Here is a 15,468-nt window from a genome sequence, read left to right as displayed (position 1 = left end):
TCAGTGAAACTACATCACAGAGTGGGGTGGGGTCAGCAAGCCTCACTGACCGCATTCCACTCTGTGACGAGTGAGGAACTGCTGCCTCCCCCTCATTAGCTGACTTAAGGGAGAAGACAGCAGTCCCAACCCTGCTGGGACCTCCATGCAGTGTAGTGTAGTTCCTATATCCCCGATAGGCTCTGCGCATTGGATTAATATACACTATAGTTTTGACATAGGACTGAGGTCAGTATGTCTCTATTGAGTAAATTCAACTTAATTACTTGTGTGTGCCAGCTAACTCAGAGGTCATTAGAAACTTCTTGAATATACAAGAAGGGATTAGTTTCTGACAACTGCATAAACATGACAACTTTGTTTCCCTTAGAGACGGAACAATCTCAGAACCGTGGAAACAATAGATAACAGTTTCACTCAGTCAATCGTGCATGCTTTGTTTCTACAGAGTTGCACAGAAATAGAGAGACGGGCGTTTCAATAAAAAGTAGTTTATTGAACAGTCTTATTTCTCATGCAAGAGATATGAACTGCTACAATCGTGAGACAGGATGTGAAGTACAATACTTTCAGGGTTAGCAGTAAGATAAAATAATACTGCAATAGCATGGTTTGTAGCTATGACATATATTCATAAAATACATACATAAATAACACAAGCTAAAATGTGAATACTCATCTGATGCTTCTAAATAGTTCTACCCCAGTGTACCTAACCTAAGTGTAGTACGAGGTAAGAAGTAGGAGCTGTTTTTTAAAGTATAGCTAGCTATAGTTTTAGTTTTGCCAAGATTTGCCAAAAGTTTCTCTAAGTTCTAGTCTGCTCCATACCTTAGAATGTGTGAGGTTGGAATCTCTTTGCGGGACTCGATATCTAACACTCGCAAGGGGAGTCAGAAACACTGGAGCTGGATTCTCTGCGAGGAGGATGACAGCGTCTGGTCAGTGCATCAGGCGGGAACTCGATCTCCTTCCGAACTTGCCGTGGCGAACCGCAAGTAGGCAGTCGAACTGGACCGTACCGAAACCGTGGTGTGCCAGGGCAAATGCAGGTATATTTATACCTTTAAGGTGTTTCGGAATGCCTGTATTGACGTAAAAGTCGGGAATCGGAACGTCATGAATGAACCCCTAAGGAATAGATGTTCATGCATAATAAATGAGTTCTTGGAGAAATCAATATCCAAGCAAGGGAAATTCCTGAAGGTTTAAGCGTCTGGTTTTCCAAGAACTCGTTTTGACGTGGATTGACGGATATAGGAGACCATGCCTGTATTTGGTTAGCATGGACAATGCCTAAATAAGGGCTGGATTTTCTATGCCTTAATAAGGGCAATATGAATTGTACCTATATAAGGGCATAAATCGGGAAACCTATACACGGAATCTAAATCTACACACAACAGCAGCTTTCCTTACCGGGAGCTGCAGGGCAGGTAAGGTTTAAACCTTGAATGTTGGGTGGGTGAGTGTATGTATAAATGTATGAATTTGTTGTGCATGAGAGGGGGGTGGGGTGTTTTGTACATATATATATATATATATACATATATATATAAATATATATACATATATACATGGGTGTGAGTGTGTGAGTGTATGGCCCGCCTGCCCCCTCCCTGCCAAAATTACCAGCCGCCACTGTTGAAAGATATTGGTTCCCAATTTTGAAATGCTAGGAAGGCTTCACTTCCCTCTGAGTTTATCTCTTTGGCCCTGTGGCTCACTTCCTTTGATGTTCATTGTTTTAAACTTTGTCTAGAGGTCTTGTATTTATGTTTTATAGAAGAAAGTTGTAATAGGGTTCTTTTGCTTTATCCTGGGAAGATAAGTATAGGGTATCTTTATGTTAACAATATTCTGTGTTAATAGTATTTTTTCTACATGTAAATTAAAACAAGTAAGTGTATATTCTTCATCTCCATTTGAAATTAGACCTTTTATAATAGTTGAGTGTTTAAATTACAAATGTACCTACTGTTTGAGAGGCTCTTTGTTGAGTTTGATACTGGTTACCCCAGCCTCTTGTATTTGACAGGATACACCCTAGTGTGTGTTATATTGCAGTACCGAAAGTTAAGGTGGCATTCCATGGGTAATATATGGGTGTTCACATGCAACCAAGGGTGGTTTTTGACATTAAAACCTATCTATCAAAAAAAAGTAGACAGTTTTGAATTGAATTATAATTAGGACTCCCGGTTTTCCATTTAAATGGATTTTTACATATAAACACAGACGGAAAACAAGTTTTCCTTTGTGTATTTATGTAAAAACGGGAAAATACTAGCACATTTTGCCGCACTGCTGTGCTCCAGCAGAGTTGCCTCGTCACACCCTCTTGCTGATTCTATGGCTGTGGCTGCCTTCAGTAACGCGAAACACCAGCTTCAGTTTTTCTGGAAATTTCTTTCGATGAGGGGTCTTTTTGCACTCCTGTCGGCCTTTTGTTAGCTGCCCAGCCATGTCTGGGGCTCCGCTCTGCCCCTCAAGTGAGCCTGGCCAGCCATTTCAAAAGAAAGGTAAGTACGGGGGGCTGTGGCTGGAGTCAATGGCGTATGCAGTTTTGGGGGCAGCAAACGTAGGAATTGGATGCCAGCTCTTCCCCCCACAATCCCCTCTCCCTCCCCCCCACCGTGGGACTGCACAGCCTAGCTATGTCAGTATAGTGATTGTTGAGTTTGTGTCCGGACTGCAGAGCACTACACTGGGTACATGTGCTGCAAGAACAGTCCGACCACAAACTCGGCAAAGGCTTGCAACACCACTAGCCACGACAGAGAAGTCTGCTGGTTCCTGCAACATGCACCCCAGGTGACTGACACTGCCCCAGCCACAGAGCCCTGTCTTAGACTACCCAGGCGTTCTCCTGTATTCCGGTTCACTTCTGGGCCCCAGAACACAGAGGGCTTGAGAGCCTACAGACCCAACACTGATCGGCCAGCTGAAACAACACAAGCCCAGTAATCTATGCACCACCACCCCCTTCTCTATGTAGCGATAGGTAGCGCATAGAGCTGAGCCTGAGGCACGTAGATTCGAGTGTAATCACATGGGCCACTTCTAAATAATTCACTCTGGTGCTGCTGTTTGTCCCGTTTAGTTCGTCGAATTGTGTTGTGTGCAGCCCCCCTCCCTCCGTCTCACACTCACAATGCCTACTACTCCTGTTCATTGTTTTTGCGCTCAGTAAGTGCCTGCACAATGGGGGGTCGTGGCAGGAGGCGCGGTTCCCCTGAGCTCCTGGATGATCCACGGCTGCCAGCTCCAGGAGGCCTGTATTGTTCTCAGCGCCCCACCTCCGTGAGGTGAATCACACTCACACACAGCACATTCAGCCCCCTTCCCTTGGCTCGGGCTGCACTCTCACTCTCTCGCAGACACGCCTGGGGTGGACAGGGTGGAGTGGGCAGCGGAGAGAAGAAATCCAATCCTGGTATTTTCAGCCCGGGCTGCGCTGGAGGGCAGGGCTCAGTCAGACACACACAGGGAAGAGGGTGTAAGTGAGACTCAGAAACAGTATTTGCAGAGTTGGGTACCAGACTGCATAGCCCATAACCATTGTTGTCTCTTCCTTCTTGCCCGGACAAGACAAGGACAGTGTCCAATTCTGCTGCCCTGCCTTTTTCTTCCTCTTACTCCCTCTCTTTGTCACGCTCCTCCTCACTTGCAGAAAATCGTGACTGTTCTTTCCTTTCCTTTCTGTCATTCGTTCCTCCGTGAATTTGGATTAAAAAAAAGGACACTTGTCTTATAAAAGTCTTTTTCTGACATTTTTCTATTCCAAAATGTGGCCTCAGGAGGAGAGAAAAAAGGTTTTAAAATGCGTACAATAAATACATAACTAAATAAAACAAGACAGAGTAGTCGCAAAGTGGCCAGATTGATTTTATTCACACCCAAACACATTAGCGCCACCTTACAGAGTTTGCCAGCCAAGCGCTACTTTTCTTTTCATGCCCTTAGCTTTCTGAATAATGAGTGTAAAAGTTTAAGTTGTATTCCCTATGAGTGTTTGATTTTTCCAGAATGCTGTTACTTTTTCCAGGCAGCAAATTACTCTGGTCTAGTGCATAGTTTGAATTGAGTTGCTTCTAGGTGTTTATAGTGGGGCACAATTGGGTTGTAGCTGAAGGGAGTGTGAGTTTCTCTCAGTGGGTCAGTATGGTGTTCAGTGTTCAGTGGTGGAGAGGATTTAGCACTCTGTGCCGATGATAGAAACTGCAAGGCTCTGAGACAAATGGCTTGTGATAGCACTTTTAAGAGTATTTGGGACATTCTGCGAATGGCAAAGTTTTCCGATGAATGTGTTGTGTTGATCAATAACAGCCGAATGCATGTGTGCCTTGTCAATTTAAATAAATGTGGAAAAATACTAGCTGCAGCGTTGCCTTCTGCTTGTGGCAAAAATAAATGTGGATAAATACAGACGGAAATGGCAAAAAAATAAATACCATAAAACCAGGAGCCCTAATTATGATGCTGTTTTTGCCAGTGGTGGTGTTGAGAGATGCTTTTATTTATCCAATCTTTTCCAGCTTTGCATGTGTGCTGCACTCTACAGCACATGTGTAAAGTAGGAAAAGTTTAATAGTTAGTCTAAGCAGAGAATTTTGTACTGGAAGGCTACTCTTCCTGTACAAAACCTATATTAGATATCACACACACAACCTTACAATAGAGTGTAAAAGTGTGTGCATGTCGCTACGCAGCCTAATCAGGGGCCAGTGCTAGGGAGAGAGAAGGACAATGCCATATCTATGTAGATATAGCGCTTTCCCGCTCGCTCTACCTCAAGCAATGTAGCACAGTAACTTTGGTTGTTGCAAATTGTGCTCACTGAAAAACCTATCTAAAAATTTCCAACACTTGCGTATTCAACATCTCCTTCACACCATGCCTTGGCAGATGTTCATCAAAGTTTGTGTCGAGAGCTCTGCCACTACAGTTCAAGTAGTAAAACGACTTTCGGTTTAGCCACAACTCTCTGATGGATGCAGTCACTTTCACAGCCAACACTCTGCAGCTGCACAAACAGCACTTGCAATAATTATTCATCCCTGTTAATTATGTGGCAGTCTGGTGCCTGAAATAATGAACATCACTGAACAATTTGTGGATGATACTCTTCACTATATGTTTGGAATCTATTAATATTTTCCCTTGAAGCTAGCTCTTACATAAAGGTGTCTGGATAGTGAATGTTGCCTTAGGCTTGTAGTCTTTTATGCTTGAATTTCGTATGACTGCCTGGTTTATGGGTTCCAGACAACTTGATGTCTGAACAGCATCCTGTTCCAAATTGGTTTCTCACTCAGAGTTACTTCTAAATTAAAATGAATAAATCAAGTTACTCTTTCTGCATATGACATCATACTGAACACAAACAATTAATTGATAACAAGAGAGGGGACAGTTCATTCCAAACAATCTTTTAAAAAAAAGAAATAACTGAGAGCATATGAATGTTCTTTTCTTGGAAATGAGCCTTAGCGAACTGGAAGCTGAAAATACGGATGCCACCGGCTGATAAAAGTATTCATAGGACAGATATATATATATATTTTGGTTTTTAATAATGGTGAGCAAAAAGAGGATGCCACCCACAATATTAAATTTTTCTGTTCAAAACTATAATACTAGAAGCACCTGGAAAACTTACAGAATGTGACAGAAATCTAATGTCCCACAAACTAGGACCACGGCACACATGCACCAACTATATATATATTCAGAGAAAAAAACATAGGTTTCAGGCACGTTATAGTTAGGAATTAGCATTTAAAAAACCTCAGAAATTCACTGAAAAAACCATAGGTTTCAGGGGTGTTATAGTTAGCTGGACTTTTCACTTGTACAAAACCATTGAAATTCCCCCGTTATAGTTAGTTCAGCTAACTATAACTCGCACGCCCGCAATGCACTGCTGATGACGTCACATATTACATCACTCATGACATGGTCAGTGACATCACTCATGACATCACTGATGACATCTCAAATGACATCACTGATGACATCATCCAGTGAATGTGTGTTTTTCTGAAAATTAAATATGTTTTATATATGTATATCTCAAGGTCGATGGAAGAATAAATGGGTATATAAGTGTCTAAATGGATGATTTGTTTTTGAAAAATTGATTGTGTAACTGACTGATTAAGTGTATCATAGTGAATACATGGCTTAGTGAGTAATGTTTAAATATGTAAATATCTGTATCAGTCTCTCACTTTGTGAACAAGTGGCTGCATGGGTTGGTGAGTAGCTACATGGGTGTCTATATAGGTTATTAGTTGTTTTTTTGAGTATCAGTCTGAGTGTCTGCATGGTTCGGTGGGGGGTATTACGTAGTGCATAGGTGCATGAATGAGTGACTCACTGTTTGTATGTGTTGAAGACAGCATGTGTGCAGGACTGTATGGGTGGATGAGTGTGTGTATGGGTGTGTTAGTGAGTGAATGACTGTCTCAATAGTGTCTTTATGAGTAACTACATATGTTTTAAACTAGTATATGTGACTATTGGTGTATATAAGTGAGTATATGTGAGAGTGAGAGATTGAAAGAGTTCCTGTATGAATAAGTATGTGTTTCTATAAGTGATTGTTTAAAAGACTAAGTATGTGTAAGTTTCCGTAGAAGTAAGTGTGGTGGTGTGTGTATAACTGTATATGCAAGTAAATGTATGTTTGATTCTTTATTAGCATGAGTGACTATGTGTGTGAGTAACTCTATGGATGAGTGGCATTGTGTAACAGGATGTATAGGTGTATGAGTACATATGATGAGTGAGTACATGTATGAGTGACTGTATAGGACTGTTGGTGAATGAGTGGATGTGTATGTGGATCTTAGAATTACTGAAGAGGTTGTTGTAACTGGTATTGGTATGTCCATTGTTTTGAAAAGTTTAGTCTCTATTTTTGAATGTGTGTATCAAAGGTTATATTAAGGTGAGAGGAGGTCTGCCACTCTATCACAAGGATGATGTCATCAGTGATGTCATCAGTGATGTCATTTGAGATGTCATCAGTGATGTCATGAGTGATGTCACTGACCATGTCATGAGTGATGTAATATGTGACGTCATCAGCAGTGCATTGCGGGCGCGCGAGTTATAGTTAGCTGAACTAACTATAACGGGGGAATTTCAATGGTTTTGTACAAGTGAAAAGTCCAGCTAACTATAACACCCCTGAAACCTATGGTTTTTTCAGTGAATTTCTGAGGTTTTATAAATGCTAATTCCTAACTATAACGTGCCTGAAACCTATGGTTTTTTCTGTGAATTTCAAAGGTTTTTTAAATGCTAATTTCTAACTATGCCTACAGAGATACGACATGTGAAGAAAGAAGAAAAAATGCACAGAAAGAAAAAAAAGTGCAGAAAGAAGCAACAGAAGTCCTTAAAGACTAAGAAAAGTGCAGGAAGAAGGATAACATGCAGAAAGAACAAAACGAAGAGCAGAAAGAAGCCTTGTTGCAAAATCATCCTGTACTCTCAACTTTTTCAGACGGATACTGGTGGTAACTGAGTCTGACTAACCAGTCCTAGAGCCAGTGCTATGTTAAAAGACACTTAGAATACAGTGAAAACACCTACATACACTAGGGAACATTATGCGTTGGGGTCCCCCTGTGATTAGCATGACCTCCTCTGTAAGCCCCTAGTATATAATAGGGCAGGGGGATTAAAACTACCTCTTAAAACAGGCCACAGGGCGTTTTTGCACACGTTAACTCATGCCCTGTCCCCTCCCTTCACCACTGTGTAAACACGCCCTGTGTCCGTTTTTAGTTGGGACATTAAGTTAATTTGAATCCTGAGGGTCCCTAGGGTCCAACTAGCCCACTAGGTACCTCCAGTAAGTGCCACAGAGCTGCGTTGCAGAGAGGTGTAAAAAGTGGCACGGCCTGGACCCCCTCTCTGCAATGCAGCTCAGTGGCGCTTACTGGAAGCACTTGGTGGGCTAGTTAGCCCCCAGGGGCCCTCAGTATTGAAGGAAAATTATATCCCCAATTTAAAACGTGCCATAGTGCGTGTTTGCACACGTCACCTCAGGCCCCGTCCCCTCCCTTCACCACCGTGTAAACGAGCCCTGTGGCTGTTCTAAGTTGAGAGATTAAGTCCCCTTGAATCCTAAGGGTCCCTAGGGTCAAACTAGACCACTAGGTACCTCCAGTAAGCGCCACAGAGCTGCGTTGCAGAGAGGTGTAAAAAGGAGCTTGGCCTCAGAACACCTGTCTGCAGCGCAGCTCCCTGGGGCATACTGGAGATGCCTGTTGGGCTAGTTGGCCCTCAGGGACCCTCAGTATTGAAGAGGAATTAATTCCCCAACTTACAACTCGCCAGGGGGCATGTTTGCAGAGTGCTGCAAGGAGGGGGCGTGGCCTCCGGCACGATGCCAGTCTTTTATTTATTTTAATTTTTTAAGAAGGGGGGCTGTGTGGTTCCCCTTCTTATTCTAATTTATTGGCCCTGATGACCCCATCCCCCAGGGCCTGTCTCCTAATTATATTTTTTTGACCCCAATTCCCAGGGCCGGCCACTGTTTTTTATTATTTTTAAAAAATATATATTTATAGACACATCTAGGACATGCTGGATAAACCGTACGTACCTATCACCATGACGATTTGCGTGATATTCATTAAAAGGCGACTATGCATACAATGAATCCACGTGGAATGTATTTACACCACTAGTGAAGCTCTGACATGTCTGATGCCCTACCGTGCCTAATTCCGGTAGACACCCTTGTCGTTTATTTATACAAACATGGGTAGCTATTGACGGGCACATTTAATACACAGGCACACCAAGCCATTCAAAGGGGATTCGACAAAAATTCGACCAAAACTATGCAAGAAACCCCCCTCACGGTTAATAAAACACACATCCACTGCCGGATGTGTAATACTTTTTATTTTACTCTCTGGAAAGGGGACGAACATCACTTGAGAGTCACAGCGCGCTCCTGGCAGAGCCCAATGCTGTCTTACACCCACCATTGCCTGCTGAGTGCCACACACCTCTGTGTTGTATTCCACTAGCTAGTGCATATGCTATGACACTCTCTAGCCCATGTGCACTGTAACACCACCCCGTGAATATGTCATGCCACACTTGTCTTCGCACGGGTTATATTGCCCCATCTAACGTGCCTTCCTCGATGCCTATGTTACAACGCACAGTGCTATGCCATACATATTACAATCTGGGATCCATATCTTTGTCACAGTGCATATGCAACGTTACACTCCCCAGCACAAATTTTATATTACAACTTTAGAGACTAGTTAGGTTACACAACACTGCCCAGTGCATATTACACTCCAAGGCGCATATCGCATAGCACGCGCTAGTGCCTGTGCTATCTCGCGCTCTCCAATGAATCTGTCATTGCGCACAATGTATTGCATATTATATTTCACGCCCGGTTCATCTTATATCACCCTTTTTGGTGCATAGTTTATACCATACACTATATCTAGTTTTCATTTTCAATCGTGCTCTCAGGACTATGTTCTATATAACACTGTGTTCACCTACCCTTTTCACGAGCATTACATTTTGCGATAGGGGGTGGAGAGTCAGGGGGTGTTTCTGCCAAGTGAGCCCGGAGTCACAGTCACAAACGTCCTCTTCTTCCTGAATAAAAGTGAGATTATGCTGCATACTTGTTCATATTTTAAGTAGTTCGCACAGACACACGTTTTAAAAACAATAAAGTTCCTAATTCCCACCTTCTCTGAACAGTTAGCTTGCTGCCCCATCCCCCTTCTCCCTATCCTCTGTTGTGTGAATCCATGGACTAGCCTCCTCCCTCCTGCCATGCAAGGTCTGATGTGCTGCCACTGCCCTCAATTTAGTATGATGTACCACTCCTCCTGCCCTCTATTGCCCAATTCTATGCCCCATCATTGACCTCCTGCTTAAACTCTGTGCTTAGCTTTCTGCCCCTATTCTCCTTCCCCCTGCCCTCCGATGTCTTTGTGCATGCCCCTGCTCCATCCTTTTTGCCCACCATGTTCCATGGACCTGCCACTCCTATCTACTCTGAGTGTTCTGTTGAGCTGCCACTCCCCTCCCACCTGCCTAGCATTGTCAGATGACTGTAACCTGTCCCTGCCACCTCCACCCTGCCTGTCCACATGCCATGCCCCTATCCTCTTCCTCCTGTCCTACATGGTCCATTGTACTGTCACACCCTTCTGCCCTCCCTGGTCTGTTGTGCTGCAACTGCTCCTCCTGCCTGCCCCGTGCGGTCTGTTGTGAGGCCCCTTCCCCTGAACTTTCTTGTCTGTGCACAGGTCCTGACCCTCCCTTCTATCCTCCATCGTCCTTTGTGCATGCCCCTGCACCCTACTTCTTGCCCATCATAGCCATTGTGCTGCCACTAACCCTCCCACTTGCCATGCATGGTCTTCTGTGCTGCCATGGCCCCTCCCACCTTCCCTGTGTGGTCAGTTAGCTGCCCCTGAACCCCTCCCACCTTCCCTCCATGGTCTGTGTGTATGCCATCACAGTCTCACTGTTGCTCTTCATGGTGTGTCTTGCTTCTAGTGCCCATCCTGCCTGACCTCCATGGCTATCTTGCTGCTCCTGCCCTGCCCCCTTGCCCCCAGCCCTCTGTTTACATGTGCAGACCCCTACTCCCTCCCTTCTGGCTTGTCTGTTCCATTGTAATGCCCCTGATCCGTCCCTCCTGCCCTTTATGGTCTGTTATGCTGCAGCTTTCTCTCCTGTCTGTCCATTATGGTCAGGTAGCTACCATTGCCTCTTGCCCCTCTGTTCTCTGTTGTCCATGTGCATTCTATGGATTGTTGTGCTGCACTCCCGTCCCGCATGCCCTGTGTGGTGTATTGTGCTGCTGCAAACCCTGATGCCTGCCCTGCAGGGTCAGTTTGGTGCACCTCTCCATGTCCCTCCTGTCCTCTGTTATCCAAGTCCATGTCCCTACTCCATTTCCTTCCATGATCCAATGTACCATACTTGCGAACATTTTGAACTTGGTAAGAGGGAGATTTTGAAAAAAAAACTGGGGTATTGATTTTCCCCTTTGAGTTACATTGAAAAAGAGGAGATTGTAGACAGGAGACAGATCAAATAAAGCCCATTTGAGCTTAAAAACATTGGACGTTTCCTGGCTGAATCGGGTCTGTTGGCATGTATGGTTGTACTACCATTGCCTCTTCCTTCTGCCCACAATGGTCTATTACATTGCCACAGCCTCTCTTGCAAGTCCTGTATTGTTGGTTTGTTGCCCCTGCCCCCCTTTCCACTGCCCTCCATAGTCTGTTGTGCTGCCACGGCCCTTTCTGCATGCTCAGTGTGGTTAAATTGTTGCCTTTGCACCCTCCTACCTGCCTTCAATTTTCAGAGTCCGTGCCCCTGGCCTCTGCCTCTCAACAGTATCTTAATGAACAACTAGATTGCTAACATTCTATATTTATTACAAAAGTGTGGAACGCCTGACGTCATCTTGATGTAATCAAAACTGTAATACCTAGAGCATTTCCTTTAGAAATTACATATATGAGAGGGTCTTATTGGCATCAAAATTATGGTTAGTGCTCTAAAAGACTAAAATAAGGACATATTTTCTGAGTTTTCAAATAGTGACAAAGCACTTTTAAATTATTTGCTACCTTTATGTTTTTTTATCCAGTTGACCACTTGATTAAAAGTTGCACTTAGGGGAGATGATGTGGTGTTACTTCCAGAACTGCAGACTTTGCAACTGGGGAACCAGGTTGGAGTTTCTGCTTCATCTCGACATTCTGTGATTTTGGTCAAATCACTTAGTCTCCCCATGTCTACAACTAAAATTAATTTGTTCTTGTGTGATGTAACCAATGCTCATGTAAAGCACTCCAATACCTGACAAGTCTGCACTATATAACACTGCAAAAACACAAAATAATAAGTGTTTTGCACACTTCTGTCATTGGGCTATATTTGGGCTACATCTGGGTGATTTTGGGCTACATTTGGGCTCTTTTGTCTCCGGTGGCCATCTTGGGAGATTTATTTGTTATGAAGTTTCCTAATTTCCTCATGTACTGCAGTCTCCTCAGTAGGAAATGCTTTCAGTTTTTTACTTTGATTCCATCATGAAGGTATTCAGATATGTCACACATTTGCCATACATTCTGAATGTTAGCACTCTAGTTGCTCATTAGATCACTGTAGTAAAGCTACTGCTCACCAGGGAAAACTGCTGCTGGTATTGAAAGTGCATGTTTCAGTCTGCATGTCAAAATGTTTTAATGAAATAGAAGAGGATTTGAGAAGTCACTCAAAATGTGCCCTAATTTTTCTTTCTGCAGCACTAATCATACTTTTTATGGAAAAATGAACCCCCTCATTTTGTTCCTTTTTAAATTAAATGTTTTAAGAGTTACCACTTTAATCCAAGCAAGATGGCTTCAGGTGTGCCATACGTTTATCATAAGTAGGACTGTTAGCGCTCTAGTTTTTCTTTGGAACACTCTGGGAAGCCGCAGTAGAACACAAAGGAATCAACTGACAGTCTCTGCCCTTGTTGGATGTACATGTTTTACTGAGAATGTCAGACTTCATTCTCACATGACTGAGAAAGATAATGTGAATTTACAGAAAATAAGCTGTCAGTTTAGCTTATAGATCACCTTCCAAACCTCTGTGGGAAAAGCATGAGAAAATATTTTTCTCTCAATCATGATATCCCAGCAGAAGGCTTTTTCACATGGTGAAATCACCTTAGAACATACCACAATTCCTAAAATGAGTATGGTACCATCAACAAATGATTTATAATGTAACTAAAGTCTTAAAACCTTCTATTAACTGCAATGCTTTTTAATGAGGTGCTATCATGTATATTGGTCCCAAGATGGCTGCCAACACTTCTTGGGTGAAGTGCTGACAGCCAATCAGATCTCAGGATGAGATGTGTGGTTAGGCTCCGCCCACATATATATATATGATTTTACTTTTGATTTTCTCAGGAACTACTGAACAGATTGACTCCATATATGCAAAAGGCACATCCCTGAGCTGAGGACTACCTCTCTGCCAAATTTCAAGTAATTCTGTTCAGCCGTTCGGGCTGTACCTTGGACTAAAGGTCCCTATGGAAAATTGCATGGGCAAAACACGTTTTGGGACCCCCCTTATTTCTCAGCCCCCGCCTGACGAATCCCCCCGAGACTTTCAGGGTAGGAGTGGAGCGGAGCACCCCACCTATTTTGAAAAGTTCGCGAGGATTCGTCAACCGGCGCAAAAGTTATTCCAAATAGAATGTTGCGGATTTCCTATGGAAACACGGTCCTAACTATAACTATCTACTGGCGACCGCCAGTAGATAATCTACTGGCGACCGCCAGTAGATAATCTACTGGCGACCGCCAGTAGATAATATGTGATCAAGGCCGCATGTCTGGCGGCTGAAACGCGTCATTTGGACACTTGATGCTTGAATAAATCATCATTTAACTCTCAACTTTGCCTTTGGAGTCTGTTTCCCGGTGTTGCGCCTTTCTTTGGATGGTGGTACCCCTGGGATCCTGCTGTAGAATATATATATATATATATATATATATATATATATATATATATATATATATATATATATATATATATATATATATATATATATTACCTACTGGCGGTCGCCAGTAGGTAGTTATAGTTAGGACCCTGTTTCCATAGGAAAACCGCAACATTCTATTTTGAATAACTTTGGCGCCGGTCGACGAATCCTCGCCACATTTTCAAAATAGGTGGGGCGCTGCGCTCCGCTCCTTCCCTGAAAGTCTCGGGGGGATTCGTCAAGCGGGGGCTGAGATAAAAGGGGGGTCCCAAAACGCGTTTTTCCCATGCATTTTTCCATAGGACCTTTAGACACAGCCACAGCCCGAACGGCTGAACAGAGTTAAATGAAATTTGGCAGAGAGGTAGTCCTCAGGTCAATGAAGTGCCTTTTGTAGGTTTGGTGTAAATATGTTCAGTAGATTCTGAGAAAATAGCCTTTAAATCAATATATATATCTGTGGCAGCTTACGGTGCGCTTACGGTGCGCTTACGGTGCGCTTACCGTACGCGTACGGTGACGTGCGCGAGCGCGATTCTGATTGGCTGTTAGATCTTAGTAAACATTCAAATCGGTCGAAACCAGGAAGCGGCGGCCGCCATTTTGTGTGTTTCACTCAGAAAAAAAAGGGTGATAACTTGAAAAGGGGGCAAGGAATAGAGTTACAGACCCCATAACATTTGAAAGGGGGTCAAAGAAGGACAGAAAAGTACAAAAAAAACATTTATTAATTTTAAAAAAAATCGCGGGGTACGCGTACGGTAAGCTTACGGTGAGCTTACCGTACGCGTACGGTAGAAAAAAAATTAAAAAAGAAATGAAATGCAGATTTAAGTGTTTAGATATTAGGGGGCTCTAAAAAGAGCCGTTGTGTTTATGAAGTGAGTTTTTAGTGGTACCTACAAGTAAGTACCGATGCAGAGTCTAAGGTTCAAGAGGAAGACTCTGTTCCCTTCATCATTGAAGTGTACACCATCTCCTCTATAAATGTCTTGCATGTCGTAACGCAAGTTATTGTGGTAAATGGAACCCATACCATAGTCTCGGAGGAAAGCAGAAACAGATTTGTTGACGTGCTTTCTTGCTTTGTCAATCTGTGGACAGAAATGATTGGACCAGTTCCATTTTTGCCTTTGGCATATGTTAGAAAACACAAAGGCAGTTTTAGGGAAAAGTGAAAACAGTTGTGCAAAGGTCTCCTTCATAAGCATTTCCAGACCTACCCCAGTCAAAGTGCCTAGGTCATTGCCACCACAGTGCACTATTATGAGGTCAGGGTGATGGATTTGCATGAAGGATTTCACCAATGGCATCAATTGGTGCCACTTTAACCCTCCCTGACCAATCCATTTAATGTCTACATTTGGCAAAGCAAGGTCTCTCACCATACCTGTTTTCTCTGCATACTTTTCACTCCAGAAGACATAGCTGTGCCCTACAATCCACACTGTGAACATCTTCAAAGGAGAACTGGATGCACTCAGGAGGTGTAATTCAGTAGAATGGTAAAAAGAAATTAAAGACAGTTTGGAAATGGAGGCATACATATTTTTTTTTTTTTTTTAAACTGATTGGCTGTTTCATACCATTCTACAATAAAAACTAGGCTGTATGTGTAAATTTATAGAAGCATGTTTTGTATTGGTACAGAAAAATGTGTTACCAAAGAACAGTACTATGGATTTGCTGTTAGGTTTGAAAAGTCAAGCACTCTTGCACTTTGAAAATGAAACATTGTCTGCTGAACTTCTGACCTGACACCACACAGCAGTGTTCCATGAGCTGTTGCTATGGTAGCAGGCAGAAGTCAAGTTGGGGGAAGGGTACTAGGCAGAAGTCAAGTTGGGGGAAGGGTACTTTTTGAAAAGGGTTGGTTTTCAACCAATAGA

General features: G+C 43.1%; 1 long non-coding RNA gene across 1 annotated transcript in view; it reads left to right on the top strand.

The window, feature by feature from the left end:
* Positions 1–15,468, top strand: part of LOC146865798 (uncharacterized) — a 77,465-nt gene that overhangs the window by 21,734 nt on the left and 40,263 nt on the right. The gene's annotated exons all lie outside the window — the stretch shown is intronic.

This window comes from Triturus cristatus, chromosome 2_1, assembly GCF_964204655.1.
Source record: "Triturus cristatus chromosome 2_1, aTriCri1.1, whole genome shotgun sequence".
Taxonomy (NCBI): Eukaryota; Metazoa; Chordata; class Amphibia; order Caudata; family Salamandridae; genus Triturus; species Triturus cristatus.
The sequence above is the reverse complement of the archived record's forward strand: the minus strand, read 5'-3'. Positions and strand labels throughout refer to the sequence as shown.